The 15407-nt window shown below is 39.8% G+C and overlaps 1 protein-coding gene across 1 annotated transcript in view; it reads left to right on the forward strand.

Annotated features, from left to right (window-relative positions):
- Positions 1 to 15407, forward strand: part of dchs1b (dachsous cadherin-related 1b) — a 145398-nt gene that overhangs the window by 21539 nt on the left and 108452 nt on the right. The window lies entirely within an intron of this gene.

Consider the following 15407-nt stretch of genomic DNA (forward strand, 5'->3'; position numbering starts at 1 on the left):
TGTGAATCTCGGAATGAAGGGGTTCTCAAAGCATTATTTATCTATTTTTGTCACTCAACACAAATGAAAAAATTCAATTGTTTTTCTGTTGAAAGAATCTTTTCTCATTATTAGCCAACATTCTTTTAACTCATTTCAGGGCACACAGCAGCACAGTTAGGGGTTTTTTAGTACCCTTGTAGTAACTTTCATTCCAGCATATTTCCCTTGGGTCTTACTGGAGCAGGTTAGGACACTAGGATGTTATTTTTGATCCAGAACTCAGTAGCAGCTATCCTAATGGCACCAGGTCTCATGTATACCATGATCCACTAAGAGATTAGACTTGGCTTGCCTTAGTGTTTTCTGCTGTAGACATTGTAGACTTTCAGTATTTTTATAAATCACTATTTGTCCCATTCATATTTTCATACAATTTGGAACCTCAGAGTGGGCAGCAATTCAGGTAATTTATTATATAGACAGAGGGGTGAACTCGCTAAACAGTGATGCTTTTTTGCACAAAAATGTACATCTTTATTTACATACAGTCCAGTTTAACCAGGCACCAAATGCATTAAAATAACGCTATCATTCTTCAGCGCAAAACCATTTCCTTTTTACATAAATTAGGCTAATTTTGATTTAATTTGTCTAAATGTGTGGCACAATTATTACGTGTTAAACCAAATTTTATTTAATAGAGATGTTTGTGTACTTTTTCTGTTGATAATAGCCGCGTTTCCACTGCAGGAACTTTCCCCAGGAACTAGGGACTTTGGGGTGGTACTCTGTGTGTTTCGACCGCGGGAACCGGGGTCTAAATGAAGTTTCCGGGAAATATGTCCCCCTAAAAACAGCCCTGCTCGCGAGGTAGTACTTTTTCAAAGTTCAGAAAGCTCAGACTTTCGAGGATGGGATTTGGGCGCTGAGTGGTTGAGTTCACGCAGCATATTGATTGGTCGACTCGACGCAGCATTTTATTTCAACCACTATTTTTAAAAGTCTGTTGCGGACACGGTGTGTGCAGTAAGAGTTGATTGCTATTCGAATCAACAATGGAGTTTAAAAAATACGACCGATGGGCCGACGACGAGGTTCAGGTTTTATTCAATTTATTTGCAAAGGACGAAATCCATTGGGAACTGTAAAGTCGCGTGCAGTCCTACGTCACCGGACTAATCTTCACGGTACTTTAGACCATGATGGAAACGCAGACAGCTGTAGGTCTGGGGGAAAAAGAGCTCCTGGGACAAATAGTTCCGGGTAATTTCGGTGGAAATGGGGTTTATGTCTATAGCTATTCATTACATAATAGATAATATTTTTATATCCAAGATGGGAAATTGCGTTTAGACTTTGCATAATCTTCCTGAGATATCAAATCGCACACTAAAACATCACAGTCAGCATATATCAATAAATGCATTATCTCTTAGTGAATTTGCCCTTTACAGAGAAAGGATTTGTTTTTAAGCAATGTTTGTATGATAAACTGCTGTTACTTAAGACAATTTTAGCACACCTCAGAATAAACATGCATTTTAAGACATTGATTAGCAGTCTTGAATGACAGATTGGATTGATGAATGTATATTTTTAATAGTTTAAATTTCAACCACTATTCCCCAAACACAAACACTCACTGCTAGTCCAGTCATTTCCTCCAAAAACATGCCTGTTTAACTAAGCTTATCTATAGGATAGAATGGTGTATTATTTACACACTGCTGAAAGAGAAAGCTGCCTTTTATTTGTATTTCGGTTTCCTTTCTTCTCCCGAGAGTAATTTCTCATGGAAGCCGTCTGCTCTAGTTTTCTGTTCATTGTTCTGGTGATCCGACAGATTTCGTGAGTAGGGCGCTCAAACCAAACCCTGTTTGGGACAGTCCCTGTTATAGCATGTTTGGATAAGAATGACCCTTCTGTATGTACTGGACAGGGGTCTCTCCACCCAATGCGCTCATGTATCAACCGTTGGGCTTTTCCATTAGTACCGTTACACTTGCACTTTTATGCTGATCTCAGAGCAGATTTTGTTTCCATTGTACGATTCCAAAGTGTAAGAAACTGATCCCAAGCCGGTGTACATTGTCCACCCATTACTAAGACCGGAGATCAATTCCCTCCTGTTCGCATCTGATAATAAGTCTCTCACTGTTTGGTCTGATGCATGTAAAGTGTCTCTTATATTGTGGTCTGGAACATATAAGTTTAATTCAGAACAAATGAGAGAGAAATGGACGTACACCCACTCAGGACAAAATATAGACAAACAAATCTCAAAGTGTCATCAAGAGCATATCCTTCTTTCAGTATGTGCCTTGATTACTTTCACATTTAAGAGAAACCGTAGTGTTTATATGCTCTTCTCAAAGCGAAAAAGATCTTTTCCTGAATCGTGCCTTGGCAGCTCAGGGTCATGTTGAACTGGACAGCTCTTCAGTGCTTAAAAACCATTTATTTGTATCATATGGATTTATTGTGTAGTACGTATTTCTTTTTGGCAGGGTTGTGTGTTTATGTTCACAGGTGCAGCTAGTGTTACATCCCCCACATTAAACTGTAGAAAACGCTTTTCCTCACCTGTTGAAGCAATTGCACGCACCGTGGTGTTGAATGTTATTTTGTCCTAAAGACTAATCACATTTAATAAACCGGGCATTGGAGCACATCTGGACTGATGCTTGTAGAGGAAGCTACCTGGGGAACAGCTTCCTGTAACATAAGAACGGCCCCCTGCTGGGGTCACATTATAAAGTGCCCCAACGGAAACAGGATCCAGACTGTGACTACCTACACATAATCTGTGTCATTTGGCAGTAGAGCACACAAACCCTTTTTGTAGTCGGTAAATGGTGATAAATGTATTAAATACCCTTGTGAGTTGCCCAAGTGCTCAATCCTCCTTAAAGGGTGCATGACACACAGTTTATTCCAATCGCATGTTAATCTTGAGTACCTATAGAGTAGTACTGCATCCTTCATATCTCCGAAGAGTCTTTAGTTTGATCATATTTACAAAAGGCATACAGTATGCTTTACCGATTCTTTCCGTAAACAGCCGAACTCAAGGAGGCATGCAGTGGGAGGAGCTAAAGAGTCACGAGCACACACACACCTATGACACACACAATACATCATGGCATTATCCCTGGATAACTTTCGATTCACTATACGTTCGTGTTGTTTACATTATATGCACTTTCGCGCCGATTGCCAAGAAAACGCAGACATTTGATGCAGTTTCCCTCACCGCCTGAGGTTTCGACTCCAACCGGGAACAAACAAATAAACTTGCAGAACTCCGTTGCTGCTCCGGGAAAACAAACTGCATCCACTGTTTCCTCAACGCTGGGTTATTTAGGAAGCTGAACAAGGCTATCTTTCCCTCATAACCAGAAACACACTTCTATAGTGACATTGTTGATTTTGTGGTCTAAAAACAAAATGACAGCGCTGGCGACGGCTCCCGTAACCCGAATGAAGCTCGTTGATGGCTGCGCTCTTGCTCTCGCTCTGGTTGATGTGCGCATGCGCTCACGTCATACCGGCCATACTCGAAAAAAACTTTCTGAAACTTGTACAAATCCTGAAGGAGTGTGTTTGGCACAGAAATACTCCATCATACGTCCAATTATTTTTACATTTAAAATTAATTAGGCCATGTTTAGCATGAGAATCCAACTCTTTAACAGTGTTAATAAGTCAGAATATATGAAATAGCATTAGACCCCCCCTTTAAAAAGTATTTTTTTATGCTCAATAAACCCCTTTCCATTAAGGCACAACAATTAGTAAAGTCATTAAACAAACACTTCACAAGTTTAATAAATGTTCTTAATCTCAGATATGGGTTGAAATCTCAGTCCTATGAACGTGGGGTGCCAGCATGCCTCATTTGTTTGAATTCTCACCCCATATGGCCTGTGGCTTCAGCCTTTTCTTCATTTCCTCTACTCTTTTTTTCCAGCATTGCATTGTATTATGCAATATTATGGTTCCCTTCATCCTCTTTTTAGTGAAATACTTGCATAATCCTGTTTATTATACTGCTCTTTGGAATGTTTGATTCTGATTGGTCAATTGCAGCATCCAGCAGGTAATGATATCTATATCATATTAGTTATTGGCTGTTAATATTAGATATTTCATTGTGTTATGTTGGTTATCAGCTGCTATTAGATGTTTAAAAAAAAAAGTTATTTAATTGTAGCAGCGTGATATGTTTGTATATCAGCACGGCTGTGATTCAGCCATGGGTAATCACAGTGTGCTGATATACAGCCATATAGCATCGCTAGAAGTGTGATATTACGTTTATAGAACAGTTCGACGACACAAGTGAGTAAATAAATAAGAAACAACAATGGAGTAAACACTCTTTTGTGCAGAACTACTTCCTTCCGTCACAGATTCAAATCTCAAGTTGACAGTTTAAAAGTTGAGCCCAAGCCTCCATTACTAATTCTAAAACATCACTTTAGAACTAGTAGCGAAGGAACATTATTGGATTATTATTGAAGCGTATTGTATTATGTAGAGTATTATGGTATTATGAGAGAAAGATGGACTAAACAAGTGTATTACCTGCATCTGATATAGCATTCATTCTTCAGATCGATGTCCATAATATTATATCCACTATAAAATATCAGTTTGAGTGTCCGCTGAGGAAAGCGATATCTTTGTCTTTTTAAAAGATTTCCCAAGACAGCGATAAACCGGTCACTAATAAAGATGGTCTTTGCCGGCATAATCTAACTTTTACTGAAGTCAAAATCACAATCACTAACGGACCCTTTCTCAATACCAAATATGGAACATTTATTAATATAAAATAATATTTATTGAACAATAATATTTAAATCAACAACAATAGCCATTATAAAAGTCAATAGGAAGAAACACAAGCAAACAATTCAGTCAAACGTACAAAAGCAGCGTTCTAGTGCATGATTCAAGTTAAATATAGCCTAAATATTAAGTTATGACACTTAAATTTTCTCCTTAACCCAAATCGGTTTGCTCTGGAACAAGTAATAGATTGATAAGACCAAAGATTGCCAGTTTGATATACCCAAAATGAATTTTCTCACGTTTAGCCACTATCTACATATATTAAGAGCCAGCGGCAAATTCCTGAAGGACTGGCTGAGATGAAGCTGTTCTTGGCAGGTACATGAACGCTGAACGGCCGCTGACGGCCTAGAGCTTGCAACTGCGAAAGCGTCTGAACAAATTGTAAAAGGTGCTAAATTTATATAAGAGTCACATATTTGAGGTCTAAATAACTATGTTCTCGCCTAAAAATCTCTTAAAACTATTTCTGTGACACAATAAAAGTAGTATTTGTAAAAAAAATATGGTGGATTTGCTTGACCGCAATGACAGTCGCTGCAAGCAAGTGATACAAGCGGTGAAGCGGTACCAGTGCCGATACTGGGAGAATATTGTAGGGCTCTCAGCCAATCAGATTTGAGAACCAGAAAGAACTGTTGTATAAGTATATATAATGGGATATACATTGAGTGTGCTCTGATGATGCTTAAATCCACTTGTTAACACAAATGTAACATTCAACACAATTAATTGGTCATTTTAATTGGTATTCCAGAGAGCTATGCACTCCTAATTTCCAGTCTTCTCACGCCTCTGTTATTCCTTTATCTTCAATTTCATTTGATTTCCTCACCATTTCCTTCATTTCTCTCCATATTGTAACTCTCCGTACACATTGTTTGCATTTCCTACTACTCATGTGACCTTCTCTCGTTTGCGAGCCTGATGTCCACTGCTGTTGTCTCAGAGTAAAGCAGAGCAGCTGTGGCTGTATCTGGTGACAGTGTTGAGACTGGCAAGCTCAGAGGTTTCTGGGGGCAGTGGTGCTGTTTAAGATCAGCTAATTGAATTTCATGATGTGTTGAGATGACTATTACCATGTATGAATCCTTAGGGTCCAGAACGTTGCTGTTGGAGAGTTGCTTCATGGGACAGCAGGTGGTTGATGGCTTTAGAGGTGATGATTCCTTTGGGCGGTGAGCTCAGCACTGGGGATACTTTTCCCAGAGTCATATTTGATATAATAAGAGATAAAGTTGAAAAGCAAAGATGGCCCATCATGAATGTAGGTACATGGAGGCCATCTGGTCTTTATCAGTAGATGGTTAGATATTCTCATAAGATATTAAAGACATAAAGCTGTCATCTGAGAGAACAAACAAACACAGCAGTAACAGGATGCACAAGTTTGTTTAGCGTCTCAACAATGTAAATCTGTTTAAACACTCATATTTTTCCATTGCTCATTTGTCTCATCAGTATTACAAATGTTCCTGTCACAAAATCTAAATTGTAGACGGCCACAATTTTCCACTGTTGTGTCTTGGCCTCGTTATGTCTCGCATGTATTATTCTTTGTGGTCAAAAGGAGATTTCAGAGCAGCATTTCTCAAAGTGTCAGGGGCGCAAAGACCATATCAGACGAGGCGAATGATGATAATTCACCAAGTAAGAATATTTAAATACAATTTCAAACTTTAATGAAGCAGACTTCAATCCTAATAATGTTTTTCATGTTTAACTCTACCTCTGTGGGTATGGTTTAGTTTGGGAGAATTTTATTTAGTTTATCATAATTATAGATTTATTGCTTACAGGCATAATGAAGAGAAACTTCCTGTAGATTTTGCTTTAAATTTAGCATTTTTTTCGGCTGTGAGCTCCCACTCTCATAAAGCAGTGCTCAAACAAAACACTGTATATATCGGACTATTTTTGCAATACACAATTAGTTTTTTACTGTACTGTGATTGCATCATTTGCAGTGCTTTATGTGTAGTTAATTGCCTCATGAAAGATGTTAAGTACACAGTGTGATGTACCTGTTGAGAGTTGGAAAAATTGTAAGTATCCTGGAGAAAATGAATGAGAAAAACACTTCTGGAACCAAGATTTGCAGAATTTTTTTTGTTTGTCTATCAAACTGAGCTGAAACCTGTTGATTAGAACTGACAGAATGTTGATATAAAATATAATAATATTGATAATAAAATTAGAAGACAATGATAAGATTAATATTCTAGACAATGATAAGATAAGACAATGATATTGTCTTATCATTGTCAATGATAAGACAATGACAATGATAAAATTAGAAGACAATGCATCTCGATACTGGAGATGGTGGTCCAGTGGGTTAAACTGGGTCCAGTGGGTTAAACTGATATGCAGAGGGTTGCTGGTTCGATCCCAGCGGACACCACCAGTGTGTCCTTGAGCAAGGCACTTTACTCCATGTTGCTCCAGGGTAATGTTGCTCCATATTCCAGGGTCCCTGTAATATGGGCGCTGTAATATGCTGTAATATGCTTTGGATAAAAGCGTCTGCCAAATGCATAAATGTGAATGTAAATGATAATGGTTGAAATTGTCAGAAGAGAGGCATACGGTCTAAAGGCCTGATCACACCATGGGCCAGATTTACTAAAAAGGGCAAATTAGCGTGTGAGCGCAATTCTAAAAAAGTGGCAATGGGAGTGGAAAGTTATGTGTATAAGTTATGTTAGACGCAGCCAGATCATTTCTATAATGACCAACTACCTGGAGCAGCGTAAATTAGCATCTGGTTTAAGACATGCTTTTTTTGGGTGGTAAATAATGGCGCAAATATCAGTAAATTGACGAGTGCAAACCTTTGTAAATCACCTTGCATGATTCATTTAAAGGGTCATGGAATCCCCTGTTTCGAAAAATGCTATAAAACTGGGCGTGGTTAAGTGGCGGAGTGGAGGGGGACGAGCGGAGACTGACAGCACATCAACGGCTTCTGATTCAGACAATTTTATTTCGCTCTCATTAAAAGCATCTAAGCTTCCCACAAATGCATGCTGCAAATCACCATTAAGTTACACGCAACACAATATACAGATGGATTTGTAAGCTCACCGTTACACAAATACATATATCCTGTGACACCTATAATTCAATGGACAATTAAATGCACAGCCATTCGCAATGTTCTCTGCATCGAAAATATTTATGAACACGCTGTTGCATACCTTTGATAACTTATTTTGAGGAGTTTTTATATGCCGCTTGGTCAGTTAAATGGCCATAAAGAGCGGTTACACTCACAGTATGGATGAATTGCGTTTATGTGAAGACTTAGGATCTATTGAAGAGAACGTAGGCAATGCAGAAACTCATACAAAGTGGAAAAAACACTTGTTTTTGATCCATTAATGCATCTCTCACTCTCACTGTGTGCAATCTCACAGTTTGAGGCGCCAGTCAGAGAAAAATGCCTATCAACGCGTACCGTCATGAATAATTAAGCGCGTGCTGTCATGAATTGTTCTTCTCATTGGACACAGAGACTCATGAATAATTGAGACACCGATTAATCATTGCCGTACTATAGTACGAGAAAACTTCACAACCTATGACATTGACATGAAGACGAATTTAAACCAGGAAATTGAAAATGGCAAAAATATTTAAAATTAACTAGTTTTCTCCCACATTAAAAACTAACAGATGGTAACATTGTCTTCCATGATGTTCAACACACATACCTCTGTTAAAATCTCAGAAAATTTGGTTTAGGGTTTCATGACCCTTTAAACCTGTGGTCACCAACATTTTCAAGCCAAAGATCCCTGACCTCAGCCTTAATGAAAGGCAAGATCTACTTATAGATTTTTCATGGCCGATTCAGAGTTTTTTTTTATTTATTTCGAGAACATCTGTCGTTTAAGCAAATTATTTTGTTGTTTATTTGCTCTATAACAGCCCAAACTAGCCTTAAAAAAATGTGCCATTTGTGAGGCAACCACTGCATTTTAATCACGATCCAAACAAAGATACACACATGTAGCATGAGCAGTTGTTTTTTGTTTTAAATTAGATTGCATGATTTCAAGACTTTATTCAGTGACTTAAGCTTTGTGAAATTGTTACATAAGACACACCTGCACAAAACAAAAACAGATGGACTGACTAAAAATGCTAATTCACTCTTTGACAGTAGATGGTGCTTATGGAAAAGAAGCGTTTCTTTGGGTACCGCTGTAAAATGCTGTATTCTGGAGACAGTCAGTTTCATTCAGAGGTACATTCATGTAACCCCCCTCCCCTCCATAATTCAATATTTATATTTTTCTTCCTATATTTCAAGCATCCCAAACAGTTATCTTGCTGGGACTATTTATACCTGGTCCACTTCATGTGTTTTTACATATCAGATATCTATCTGATTTATCAGAACGATTCCATTTACACTTGGTCACATAAATGTGTTGTCTTCAGTTCCCACGCTATATGCATTTTTAATGGAGTTCACATCACCGAAATCAACAAATATGAGCTGCATTGTATTGATCAACAGCTAATTTCAAAATCAAGGACTGCAATAGGAGAGAGAGTGGCATAAGCACATCATTTAGTTTCTCTACTTTTAATGACGATGATTGTGTATGAGCGTCTGCAACTTTTACTTTCCTTTGCGGCAGTTTGCTGAAGAGATATTCAGCTGCAGTAGCGCTGTCATAACTATAGCATCGGTCGATTTGTGCTGCGCGAATTTTGAGGTTGCAGAGAATACATTTTGGGAGCATAAGGAGCGATTTCGTGCCTTGATAATGTGTTTGTAACGCTTTACACACAGAGGCCGGATAGCTGGTCTGAATGGTTGTAATCAAGTGGAAGCGAAACTCACGTATCTGATATTACACAGGGGTTTATTATCAGCGTCGTCGATCCCACACACACATGGGGCAGTTTGCAAAACACTCCACTAACAACTGCGTTACTGAACAGAAAATAAACAGTGAGAGCAACAGAAATATTACACGCATTACGCATATATGTGATGTTCACAGCACGCGCTCCGTCCACGGACTGCGTGCCCACTCATCAGCGAGTGCATGCGTTCTGCCTTAAAGGAGCGGCACATAATTCTTCTTGTTACATGTTGTTAATTATTTTTCGGTTATTTATTGGGAGCTACCGGGACAGTGATAAAGATCGACCAGTCGATCGCGATCGACGGGTTGGCGACCACTGCTTTAAACGCTTTAGTAAATCCTGACAGTAGTTTTTTAACACCAAAAGAGGGGCATTAGCAATCGCTCCAGCAGCCTCGTTCCGCTCTAACGGCTTTCAGCCCCACCCTGCTTCATACTAAAGTAATGTTAATAAATCTTTAATATGTTAGCTCATCCATGAATATGATTTCTGCCCGAGTCCTGTCGGCTTCCTTTCCACCGGCTATAGAGGTGAAGACAACAACTCCCATGGTTCCATGAAATTAAGGTGTAATCAAGCCACACCTTTGTTTTGAATAAGCGACCTCAAGCGGCGAAAATGACATATTGTGCCTTTAAGCATGTCTTCAACAAACACCCCTCAATCTCTTCTCCTCCTTCTAGCTTCTGTAGTTCATATCTGCTGAGCTAGTGTAGAGGCAAAACTGCATCCAATCAAAGAGCCTAATGAGGCTTGCATAAAAGCGATTATAGTGTAGTGAAAGGGCAAATTAGGAGAGGTGACTAGAGATGGGTAATTGCACTCGTCTGCTTTTATATCACACATACAATACTCACATTCACTTTTTTCACCATGTGTCACTCCTCCCCCCTCAAACTTTACTTTCTATTTCAGACCACAGTTCAATGGTGTCCATCCTCCAAAATAAGCAGGTCTTTCCCTCCCTTTTTTAAGTTTTCCCATAAAAGAGCTCAGTTAAATGAAATTTAATTACAAAGCTACTGTGCGCACCAGACGCAGCCAGTAATAATACCTGCTGTTTTGATTTATTGAACAGTCCAATGCGGTGAACAGTCCATTAAATCCCTCGGACCTTGAACCACAGCATGGTGGCAGTAATCTCTACAATCTCTTGCTCACTCCACCTTTACGTTTCTAAACAACTGCCTTTAGAAGCCGATGTGCCAATAAACGGGGCACATATACACATTGTGCCATTAATTGTGGTCTTTCTATCCCATCCTTGCTTTTGCAGACTGTCAGGCACCTAGATTATCCCTCCAACACACCCAGTAATCTTGCCGTCACCCTGGTGGTCTCTTCTCTGACCTCCATCCCGCACGGTTGATGCTCTGCCAGCTCGCCTTTGTGAGATCTCGCCTCTTTCTGCAACTCATCGAACCCTCTGGCCTTCGCCCTCACTCGCAGGACTGTCATTTTCCTCCATGTGTTGCCATTACATAATGCCCTGTCAGTATTTTTAAGGTTTGTTTGCATTACGTTTTAGAGGCTCTACATTAACCTGAGGTTTCTGTTTGATGGGAAAAGGAGCTTACTGCATTTTTCCAAACCTCACGCTGAGTTGATTCATCTACCCTTGGCAGGGTTTGGGTAAACTTGTTTGAGTTGGCATCCGAGCGCGGTTCTGCGAGATTGAACTTCGTGGAACAGACTCTGCAAGCCGAGGAGAAAGATACGGAGGTGCTTCCACTCGAAATTCACACATTGGCCCTGTTTTATTCCCCCCAAGCTGTCATACTTGCTTAGAGTGACTCATAATCAAGCCAAGGTCTTGTATTCAAGCCAAATCAACTCTTAAGTACAAGTGATTTAAGTGCAGTGACTATCCAAATGATCTTTTGTAAAGTGAATTGCTTCTTATTTTACTTGTCTCCTTCATAAAGCCATTGAAGCATAGAAATGTTTGGAAATTCATCCATCTGTCATTTTTTCAGCTGATTTGATGCTGAAGTATTTTTATTCTGGCTACAATGGCTTTTTAATCCGTCTGTAGCCAATAAAGTTTTTTGGCCTGCTTGCATAGTCGTCCCAATTTGCGCGTAGCATACAGTATTAACTTTACTCTCTCAGAGCGGTGTGACACAAATGTTACAATGTGTTTCTTATCCTACTGTTCAAAGCATTTTCAGTTGGCATGGTCCTTTCTTTTCCAGTCCACGTTTGTTTCAGATCAAGAAAGGATGGCCTCCGTAGGCCTATTGAAAATACCTTGGGCTGCAGAGACTGGAAAAATAAGATTGTCGACCTCACGGTCTCTGTCAGCCTGATCAAACTTGTGCGGGACACTTAAAAGTATTACAGTGAATATCGGGAGTGAGTTTCAGTAGCTGCGATTGGTCTGTGTGCACCAGGATTTGTGTCTAAAAGAGACATTCATTTGAATTCATAATGCTTTTTCAGATGGAGCCCTTGATTCCTGTGGCAAGCCCTCTTGCAACTACTAACTTAACGCAGGTTGCTCCAGAGGGATGTTGTAACTTAAAATAATATTGGGTTCAGTACAAGCAAAAGGTTGATTGCCAAAAATATTTTTTCCACACAAAAAATCAAGGTTATGGTGAGGTGCTTGAATTTGAAGTAAATGGGGCCAATTTTTTGATAATTTAAAAACAGAAAAGTGAAGTTTGCATTACCGTTCAAAAGGCTGGGGTCAGCACTTTTATTTAGCAAGGACACATTGAATTGATCAAATATGACAGTAAAGGGCCCTTCTCATACACCCGGCGCAATGCAACTCCAGACGCAATGCAAGTGTTTTTTGCTAGTTTCAGCCTGACGCAGTTATAATTTTCCGTTATCAATAGCGCGTTGCTATTTTGAGGCAACTGAAAACGACTGTGCCATTGACCAACAAAAAACTTGTTTTAAAGTCACTAGCTCAGTATGTTTTTGTTATTTAAAGGGTTAGTTAGTAATATGCGCCTATAGGCAGGTGCACAACGCACATACACTGCTAATTACACACACACTTGCGCCAGCACAAACCCTCTTTTGGCATTAAAAAACTACTGTCAGGATTTACTAAAGACACGCAGTGATAAATTAGCGCTGAAAAGGCGTTGACAGAGGTATTTTTTGCGGCTGACCTTATTGCATTTGTAGGAGTTTCCTTTTCAGGCGCAAAATTCCTGGGAAGGAGAGTATTTAAATGAATCATGCAAGGTAGGGCTGGGCGATATGGCTGAAAACTGTATCACGATATAAGGGTTTCATACCGTTCGATATCGATAATTATTGATATGTTTTATGACCTATTTAAAATAAGGACCAGGAGAAAAATATTTTACATTTAAACATTTTTATTTTAAACTTAACCTTCCTCTGATTATAATCCCCTCGGTTATAAAGGCCGAAATGTCAACACAACCATGGAAAACACTAAAATAATTAAAATATAAACAAGTCCAAAATTTCAAATTTCAATTATCTCTTAACATCAAGGTGCAGTGCCTCCATTATTTCTTTGTAACTGTTACCTTTTAGATGCTTTGTCATAAGGCACTGATGCAGAGTAACATTACCTCTCCATGTAGTTTCAAAGGCTGAATCTGAAATCGCCCCCTATACCCTACATAGGGCACTATTTGAGGGGACAGCCATTGGTCTTTCACTATGGTGTCCGAAACCATAGTGGACGTTATTGAGTGCACTCATTCTATCCCACACAGTGGCTCGCTCACTCGCTTTCATTCACTCCTTCAAGTGAACTGTATCAGTGGACTAAAGTAGGGAATAGTGATTGAGGGTTTAGGGGGCGATCTCGGATTCAACCAAAGTCAAGAATAGCACAACGGCGAGCGCGTCGAGTATAAACACGTCTCCAAACGAACGAGGCGCACGCTGTCAGCGTAGGCTCGCGCTGCGGAGCCAGACGAAAGTATAACAAGGCTGGTAAAACAAGTTTGTGGTATTACCAGTCTTGGTGGGGACGACGGTCTTGCAGACGACATTGGTCTGACTACAGTCAGACTTATACAAGCCAAAAAACTCCCATACTGGTGAGCTGAGTTGTTTTCCTGTTTTATTAACAATTTCCTTGCTCGCTGCGGCACTCATTTTCCACTTATCACTTCACACCGGTTCTGTTTACTGAAGAATAAATCCAACACGAGACCACGATATGGCGCAACCAGACTTGATACAGTTACACGATTGGCTGTTAGCCTGTCACTCCCTACATTGCTTGGTTACCAGAGAGCGAGTGCCTTTGTTCATGCAACCAAACATGCTTCGCAACCTCTGGTTTCTTTCTGACAAAGAAATTTTTTTTTTTATTGATATCGATTACGTGTCTATCGCGATACATATCGTTTTATCGCCCAGCCCTAATGCAAGGTGATTTACAAAGGTTTGCGCTCGTCAATTTACTGGTGTTCGCACCATTATTTACCGCCCAAATAAAGCATGTCTTAAACCAGATGCTAATGGGTAGATTGTGTTGGTCATTATGGAAATTATCCGGCTGTGTCTGTGTTCATTCATTTGCGCGTCCTCAGTAGATCACATGCAGAACTGTCACTCCCATCGGCACTTTATAGAATCGCACTCTCACGCTAATTTGCCCTGTTTAGTAAATCTGGCCCCATGTACACAAACATATTTAAATATTAAAAATAAAAGGATTCCTCTCTAGAGAAGCGTTCAGTCTTTCCGCATGCAAATTCCGCCATGTAAATAGCGAATTCGCCATGGTGCAAGCGCAACAGGCTTTTAAAGGGAATGGGAGATGAGACTCTGATTGGTTTATTGCACATTACGCCCAAAACTCACCCATGACTCATTAAGAGACTAGGTACAACCCAGTCGTTAAACTAGCAAAAGTGGATTCGGACACGCCCTAAGTGCACCTGCACCATGCACTTCAGACCATGTGCTCAGATCGTTGAAATAGGGCCCTAAGACTTTTACATTGTTACACAAAATATATATCAAATAAATGCTGTTCTTTTGAACTTCCATTCATCAAAGAATCCTGAAATTTTTTTTTTATAAAGGTTTCCACAAATAACTCACTATAACCCAGTTTTTTTTTGGTGAGCAACACAACATTATCCCACAATTACTTTTGATTGAGATTGTACTGAACCTGAAATAGTCTTTTAACATGGCCCCATTCCGCCAGCTGTAGTCTGATCACGATTGTCTTGTACACTCCAGGTGAGGATTTTGACCCTATAGTCCAATGGCCTTCTATGCTGCGCCGAACCATTCATCATTGTTCCTGTAGCACGCACTGCTCTGAGCTCAAGTGTTTAGCCTCAGGATGAGTTTACCCCTGGAATGCAGTGCTCTCGTTGTTTACACGGAGAAAGCGGATATGAAGGCGCTCCGTGATTGCAGTAGAACTTGACCGGATCATCTGGCTCAACCTGCTCCACCTGCAAGCAGAGATCATTGACTTCTAATAAAGAGTCCTGCACCCCTCATAATGAGGTGGGAGATGTTTCTTTTCTCCTAGAGATTGGGTAAATGGGCCAGCGCTGATCAAACAGAAACCTCTGATAAGATCTCTGGACTCTTGAATGTTCAATAAAAGCTCTCAGCTGTCTTGCGGAGAGGCTGTGCCCTTATTGGATGGTTTCCAACTAATCAATTCATATACAGGAATCAAACACGGATCATTCAGATCCAGGTGCTGA

The sequence above is a fragment of the Gobio gobio genome (genome assembly GCF_949357685.1).
Source record: "Gobio gobio genome assembly, chromosome: 22".
Classification (NCBI taxonomy): domain Eukaryota; kingdom Metazoa; phylum Chordata; class Actinopteri; order Cypriniformes; family Gobionidae; genus Gobio; species Gobio gobio.